Here is an 8,863-nt window from a genome sequence, read left to right as displayed (position 1 = left end):
TACCGTCTCATTAGTGATCTTACAAATACTATCATCCTACTATGACACACTGTCACAAACATTGCTATCACCATACATCTCTATAGTTAATCTAGTAATACATTCAGAAAATTCACTCTGGGGGACTCCACATTCTTCCTGTAGAGACAGCAATGCCATCTTGCCAATAAACCCCTAGCATGGGTTTTTGTTTTTTATTTTGTTGCTGTAGAAATTAACAAGCGCTCCCATTAACTTCAGGAGGAACTGGACCTGCCGTTTTTCTTAGCAGGTCTGTGGACCCACTTCTGCTCCTACTGAAATTAACTTAAAATAAAACTTAAGGAACTTAAAATTTGAGCAGTTGCTGGTAGGATAGGGACACAGGTCACAGTCACTTTTCCATATTCTATAAATAGGAGCTAACATATGTGAAAGATTACTGGCCTCAATGTCTGATCATGTCCTAGATTGCTCATTGCTGCAAGACTTCTGCAAAACAGTTATAACTGCATACACCTACTGACAAAATATTACCCCCCCCCCGTTTATTAAAAAGCGTATTTTCTTGGTCACAAAGAAAAGCTCCATTATACAGAGAAATCTAGCCAACACAATTCCCTGATATAACAGCCTTCCTGGTTCTGAATTCTAACCACTACAACGTATTTTGTATTTGCAGCCAGGATGTGTCTGTATCACGCTGAGAAAATAAATCTGGGTCTCGAAAGAGTTCGAAGATGCCTTACAAAGCTGACAGAATAAGAAAGAAAGAAAAACAAAACCAAAGGGGAATAACAAGAGCATTTCCTTAGTACCCCTCCAGCCTCAAAGCTCTATGAACCTTTCAAACTGCATTTTCATTTAGCTGGAAACATGCTGCAGTATGGGACGTGTCAGGGAGTTCAAGTATTAAGTAATTCCAATGATTTAACTAGATGCTGCCCCTAGCTGTTGCCAGTGGGTCTGAATAGATAGTTTCACACAACTTGGGGCATGGCTACACTCGATGTAGAGCGCTTTGAGTTAGACCCACCTTTGGAGAGCGCCGTAGGGAAAGCGCTGCAGTCTGTCCACACTGACAGCTGTAAGCACGCTGGCGTGGCCGCATTTGCAGCACTTGCAGCGGTATTGGGAGCGGTGCATTACGGGCAGCTATCCCACAGAGCACCTCTTCCCATTCTGGTGCTGTGGCTTGTGGGAAGGGGGCGGGGCATTCTGGGTCCTGTCCCAATGCCCAGTGTTGCATCAGTTTGCATCCCAGCAATCCCTGTGCTTCCGTCCACATTTGGCGGCATCTTTCAACATTTTTTGTGCTGCACGCTCTGTCTTCCCTTTCGGTCTGGTGGAATGGAGCCCGAACTGCTGAGGAGCATGCTGACGAATCTTGCCAGCACATAACGTTTGGCAGTCGAGTTATTCCTTATGATCCAAAGTGACAGTGAGGGCTCCGACATCAACTCTCGCAACACATATGACACGAGTTTGCTTGTGGCATTCACGGACATGCTCACCACCGTGGAATGCCGCTTTTGGGCTCGGGAAACAAGCACTAAGTGGTGGGATCACATCGTCATGCTAGTCTGGGATGATGAGCAGGGGCTGCAGAACTTTCGGATGAGAAAAGCCACTTTCATGGGACTGTGTGAGGAGCTCGCCCCCACCCTGCGGCGCAAGGTCACAAGATTGAGAGCTGCCCTGACAGTGGAGAAGGGGGCGGCTATTGCTTTTGAAAATGTTACCATCTCATTAGTGACCTTACAAATACTATCAACCTATTATGACACAATCGGCAACTCCAGACAGCTACCGATTGGTCGCTAACCAGTTTGGAGTGGGAAAGTTGATCGTTGGAATCATGTTGATGCAAGTTTGCAGGGCCATTAATCGCATCCTCCTCAGAAGAACTGTGACTCTGGGTAATGTGCATGACATTCTTGCTGGCTTGCACAAATGGGTTTCCCTAACTGCAGAGGGGAGATAAATAGCACACACATTCCAATTCTGGCACCAGCCCACCTAACCTCCGAGTACGTTAATCAGAAGGGGTATTTCTCTATGGTTCTCCAGGCACTTGTGGATCACTGTGGGCATTTCATTGACATTAATGCAGGCTGGCCCGGAAAGATGCAAAACGCACACATCTTTTGGAACACTGGCCTGTTCAGGAAGCTGCAAGCCGGGACTTTTTTCCCAGACCAGATGATCACCATAGGGGAAGTCAAAATGCCCATTGTGATCCTTGGAGACCCCGCTTAACCTTTAATGCCGTGGCTCATGAAACCCTACACAGGGAGCCTTGACAGCAGCAAGGAGCGGTTCAACAACAGGCTGAGCAGGTGCAGAATGACTGTGGAGTGTGCTTTTGGCCGTTTAAAGGGCCGCTGGTGCTCTCTGTATGGGAAGCTGGACCTGGCCGATGACAGCATCCCCGCGGTTATATCCGCGTGCAGTACCCTGCATAACATTTGTGAAGGGAAGGGTGAAAGCTTTACTCAGGTATGGACCACAGAGGTTCAACACCTGGAGGCTGAATTTAAACAGTCAGAGAGCAGAATTATTAGAGGGGCCCAGTGCGGGGCTGCAAGGATTAGGGATGCCTTGAGGGAGCAAATTTGAGGCTGAAAGCCACCAGTAATGTCTGGTGCCCTGCATGGAAGTGAAGTGCAATGGTTCCAATGTTAGTAGGAATCTGTGTTTGCTACGCTGATTTGAAGTGCCTGCTTCTTTCCTGGGCTAAGGTATCTTTTACGTTATGCAATAATAAAGAATGTTTTCAAGGCCAAAAAATCCATTTATTGAAAAGAAACACAACTGCGTGGGAAACAGAAAGGGCAAGGGGGTGCGGAATGGTACAATCACAGATTTGCATATGTCCTGTTATCATACTCAGCCTTCCTGTATGGAATGCTGTGCAATGAGTGCTACATTTCAGGATGGCTATACTGCATGGTGATGGGGGTTGAATGCAGTGGGTAAGGGTCGTCGTTTTCAGGGCTGGGTGGTGAAGCTACAAGTGTTGGAGGCAGCTGGTGGCGGTAAGAACCTGGATGTTGGGGAAAGTGGGTTGGAGGTGACATGGGGGAACAAGGGAAAGAGTTTCGGGACAAGGGCTGCGGGGGGGGGGGGCAGGCGCAGTAGTGGTCCACCTGCATGGCTACGAGCATTTGGATAGAGTCCGCTTGGCACTCCATTATGGTTATCAGCCAATCTGTGCTTTTCTGCCAGAGCAGCACACTTTTGTGCCGCCACTCCTCATTCTGGTGGCGGATCCTCCTTTCACTGTCCCACCACTCCTGCACTTGTTGATTTTCATTACTTGAATGCTGAATTACTTCATGCAACATGTCTTCCTTGCTTCTACGTGACCGCTTTCTGATTCTTTGGAGTCTTTCGGCTGGTGATAACATGGACGGCTGAGATCTCAAGGTTGCATTTTTCAGAGTAACAGCCGTGTTAGTTTGTATTCTCAAAAAGAAAAGGAGTACTTGTGGCACCTTAGAGAGGCTTATCTAAAGTGATCACTCTCCTTACAATGTGTATGATAATCAAGGTGGGCCATTTCCAGCACAAATCCAGGTTTTCTCTCCCCCCCCTCCAACCCCACTCTCCTGTTGGTAATAGCTTATCTATGCTTACCTATCTAATCTTACCTACTTATCTTATCTAAGCTATTACCAACAGGAGAGTGGGGGTTTTTTTGGGGGGGGGGGGGCGCGGGCGGGGAGAAAACCTGGATTTGTGCTGGAAATGGCCCACCTTGATTATGATACACATTGTAAGGAGAGTGATCACTTTAGATAAGCTATTACCAGCAGGAGAGTGGGGTGGGGGGAGAGAAAACCTTTTGTAGTGATAAACACCCATTTTTTCATGGTCTGTGTGTATAAAAACATCTTCTGTATTTTCCGCGGTATGCATCCGATGAAGTGAGCTGTAACTCACGAAAGCTTATGCTCAAATAAATTGGTTAGTCTCTAAGGTTGCATCTGTAAAGGCAAAATGCAACACTTAACAGAGGCAGCATTGTTCACACCAGACAGAGCAATGATTCTCCCGCACTTAAGGGCAAGCACAGTCTACACAATAGCATAATTTGCCCGTCCCAAAGTGAGCACACACAACCCACAGGAGCCCCAAAATGATGAGTAAGCACAGGGTCAAGTGTAACTGATTGTTTCATGGCTGTACTGTCCTCTGGGTTTCTGTGCCTTGGGGAGAGCCAACAGCGGCAGGGGGCCCCTGTACTGAACACTATCCCCACATTTTCCACAGGAGTTCGTCCTGGAAGATATTTTGCTGCCGAGGGTGACCTGGGAAGCAAGGGAGGGCCTTCTACTGCAATGCGGCTTCCGCCCTAGCCCATATGCAGCTTGCCCGTATGCAGCAATGGTCCCCCCGCCCCTCACAGCACAGTGGCGCGGACATGTTAGCCTTACTGGGACAAGGACCACAGTGGCTCTCCTGAGAAACCTGAGCAAGCGCATTGCCCAAGTTCTGCATGAGACCTTTGAAGAGATCACTGAGGCCGATTACCGCAATGTGAGAGAGCACATCAATGCCCTATTCCGCATCTAGGCATTCATTCAGCCCTAACCCTCCTCACCCCAAGAGCCCGCACCAAATAAATTCCTTCCCAAAATAAAAGCCACTTACTGGGAACCTCCTCTGGTTCTTCCCCAAGCACCGGCCCCACGACTGGCTTCCTTCCTTGAGAACAGCTCCTGGCTGCATGCATCTAGGGATTCTGGGGTGTCTTCCTCTGCCTCAGCACCCTCACTCCTGCTTTGCTCCTCCTCCTGCCTTGTTGAACTGGGCTCTGAAGTGTCCATAGTGGTAACTCAGGGTGGAGGTGGGGTCACCCCCAAGTATTGCGTCCAGCTCTTTGTAGAAACTGCAGGTCGCGGGGGCAGCACCGGAGCGGCGGTTTGCCTCACGGGCTTTGTGGTAGGCATTCCACAGCTCCTTCACTTTAACCCTGCACTGCAGTGCGTCCCGGTCATGGCCCCTTTCCATCATGTCCCTTGATATCTGCCCAAAGGTATTGTAATTTCTACGGCTGGAGCGCAGCTGGGACTGGACAGCTTCCTCCCCCCAAACACTGATGGGTCCAGCACCTCACCATTGCTCCATTCTGGGGATCGCCTGGCGTGTGGAGGCACGGACCCCTGGAAAGATTCGCTGAGAGCACTCCACGCCTGGCTGAGCAAACAGGAAGGGGATTTTCAAAATTCCCAGAGAATTTAAAGGGCAGGTCTGACGGTTGGTCACCTGAGGGCAGGGCAGTAGAGTTCAAAGTGATGAGCAGAATAGCGAGAACAGGCATCGTGGGACACTTCCGGATGCCGATCGGAGCGCACGAATAGACCAGAGCCTCCACACTGGCGCTGCGGCGCTCCAGCAGGGGTGCACCAAACGTTATTCCACTCGCCGAGGCGGAGTACCAGCAGTACCGTAGCCGCGGAGTGAGAGCGCTCTACCTGCCTTGCCAGTGTGGACGGGTAGTGAACTAGGGTGCCCGGGGCTCCTCTAATGCACTCCAACTCGCAAGCGTAGCCAAGCCCTTGGTTTCATACAATCCTACGCCAGTCTCTAAAAAAGTAGGGCAGGATAGGATGATAACACTTAGCAAGTATATAGTGCTTCATTACACTACACCACACTAATGAGTCCTCAACATGTAGGCTGAGCATCAAGAGCAATTTCTTAGCAGTAAGGCTTATTCTAGAGTGCGGATTAATTTGCCAAGGGAACAGATAAAAATGTAACAGGACAGAGCACCGTAGATTATGCTGCAGGGAGCAATTCTGCACTGGGCACCTTGGGGGACAAATTTGATAAGCCTTTTTCCATCCTTCATTTTGATGAATTTGTTGTTTTGGGGATAAGCATCACCAAATGGCACACTTAACAGACAAGCAAACATTACCAGTGGGTGACATTTGGAGAACAAAGGGAACAATATTAGCCCTTCTACTTAATAAAACATTAAAAATCCCCAAAACATTCGTATCTGGCTGAAAAACCCACACAAACAAATTAAAGTGCCATAGTTCATGCTCTTGAGGGTGATTGACGAATTCATCATAACGCTGATGTTTAATCGGGCCAAGAATTCATTGATCTCTTGCACAACGCTGCAAGCTGCTCCCCAGCACAGCGAACACTTCATTACTGCCTGGCTAAGTGGTTTCCCTTTAGTTCTCCAGAATGGTGACCGAAAAGGTGGGGTGGGAGATTTGTTCAACACTTCAATTTGAGTCAGAAAATGAAGGCCTGCACAGCCATTAATCCAGCCCTTTGCATACAATCGCTAACAAGTTCAGAGACAGCATGGGTCTCTCTCATCGTACTAGCAAAGATGGAGAAGGAGCATTTGTCTCCCTGTACATTTAATAGACAAGCTTTCGGCAAGCCGCCTGCAGTATTGCCAACTTCAAGCATTCACAAATCATGAGTGAGCCTCCCCTGCCCCACTCCAAATCATAATATTGGTAGAGCTGGGTGGAGAATGGAAATCCCGTTTCGTGGAGGATTTTGAGATTTTTTGAAACTTGTTTTCTGTTCCTATTTGGACCCAAACCTGAAAATTGTGAAAGTTGCTGTAAAAAGAAATTCATTTTGGCTAAATGAAAAAACAAATGGCTAAATAAAAGCTAAATGTTTCACCTTGATTTTTTAAAATCTTATAATACAAAATAAAACAAATTAGAAATAAAAAGTCATGTTGAAACGAAAAACTGAAAGGTTTCATTCTGAAAATGTCAAAGCAAGACATTTTGACATTGTTGGAACTCTTTTCCCCTCTAAAATGAAATTTTGGAAAAATTGACAATTTTGCAAAGTGTTTTGCTTTTGACAGAAATGTGTTTTCCAATAGAAAACTTTTCCATCGGTGGTTTTCTGACCAGCTCTAGAGTGGCTTAAAAAGTATGAGGGTTTTTTTTTTAAAAATGATAAAAGGTGGGTTCTTTTTATTTGCTTTCTGGTTTCTCAGCCTTTAGGTTGCACTCACGTCACATTATCAAGCTTTTTTCTACAACCAAGAGAGCTAGAAGTTTAATTTAAAAAAAATTTAAAAGAGATTCTCATCCAGTCTCTTGGTTCCGGCAGCTGGGGGTTTATGAAAGACACCAAAAATTGCTGGGACTGATGTAGCTATGCCAATCTAACCCGCAGTGTAGACACAGCTATATCAATGGACAAATGCAGCTACCATTGTTTAGGGAAGTGGAGTTCCAACACCACCAGAAAAACCCCTTCTATTGGTGTTGGCTGCATCCACACGATGAGACTATGCTGGCATAGCTACACTGGTACAGTCTTTGTAGTGTGGATACCATAATTCTGTTTCCTGCACCACCTAGTGATCCTTTGGAGGCTCCTATTCAAGTTCTCCCTTGACCCAACCCTGCTTAGCTCTCTCAGGCTCACAGCACAAGTACCCAAGCATATTTATAATGAATGTTATTATGGCACAGGGTGGTAGAGAATCGGATGGATTTGTAAATGAGATGTTGGGCCCTCTTCAACACCCTTTCTTTGGGCTTAGTCTCTGCCACTTTGAAAGGGTTATTACCCCCCCCTAGGAAGTGCTGAGCAAGGGCCATTTTTTACTTTACGTAGTAGCTGCAGGGAATCTGACAATGTGCTGAAAGATCTAAGAAAAGCAGGTTTCAGAGTAGCAGCTGTGTTAGTCTGTATTCGCAAAAAGAAAAGGAGTACTTGTGGCACCTTAGAGACTAACCAATTTATTTGAGCATAAGCTTTTGTGAGCTACAGCTCACTTCATCCTTCGTGAGCTACAGCTCACTTCATTCATCTGATGAAGTGAGCTGTAGCTCACGAAAGCTTATGCTCAAATAAATTGGTAAGTCTCTAAGGTGCCACAAGTCCTCCTTTTCTTCTTTCTAAGAAAAGCAGTTCTCTCTCTCTCTCATCACACTGAATGCTGCTCCTTATGTCTGAGTGCCTTAGAATTGTTCAGGCAAACTGTTTGCAGCTGAGTTCCAATTGCTGGAGGGTGCATGTCTGATCCAGAGAGGAGTCCTACAACAGCAGGAAAACGTGGCACAGAGGCTAAAAGGAAGTGCACAAACAGTGGGGACAGCCTGTGATTTCTAAGCAAGCTATTTCAGCTTGCGTTTATGTAAATAACACAATCTGTGGATTCCCAAAGAGCGATGGGAACCACGAGAGCCACAAAGTGACATGAAAAAAACCTCAATTTACAATCCAAAAACATCTCACATGAGGAGGGGTAAAAAAAGTTCTATCCTGTTGTTACTGTTTATATTCCAGAACCGCCCAGAGATCCCAGCTGAGATTAGGTTCCGTCTGTGCCGGGCGCTGTACACACACAGTACAGTCAAAGTCAGTCCCTGCTCCAAAGGTCTTACAATCTACACAGACAACAGGTGGGGAAAAGGAAATACAATCCCCACACTGAGGGGGACTGAGGCACAGAAAGATTAAACACCTTGCCCAACGTCACACAGTACGTCTGTGGCAGAATTGGGAATTGAATCCAGATCTCTGGAGTCCGTTCAGTGCCTTAGCCAAAAGGCCATCTGCCAACACTTCCTTACATTACTGTTTGTACTGAAGTAGTGCCTAGGAGCCCCAATCATGAACCCAGGGACTGGGGCCCCACTGTACTGTACATATACAGAGCAAAAGGAGAGGCCCTGTCCCAAAGAGCTTATAGGCCCCTCTTCTCTGCTTTAAATGTTAGTGCCACCAGCTGTTAAAGGACCCTGAACTCAGCCAAAAGAACATTTTCAAATACGGCAGAGATCTGTCATTTCTAAGGCTATTTATATGACTTCTGCTAATGGGTTAGGACTCTGAACAGCTTTTTAGAAATAATCAGGTTCACCTTTAA

The sequence above is a fragment of the Caretta caretta genome, chromosome 6, assembly GCF_965140235.1.
Source record: "Caretta caretta isolate rCarCar2 chromosome 6, rCarCar1.hap1, whole genome shotgun sequence".
Taxonomy (NCBI): domain Eukaryota; kingdom Metazoa; phylum Chordata; order Testudines; family Cheloniidae; genus Caretta; species Caretta caretta.
The sequence above is the reverse complement of the archived record's forward strand: the minus strand, read 5'-3'. Positions refer to the sequence as shown.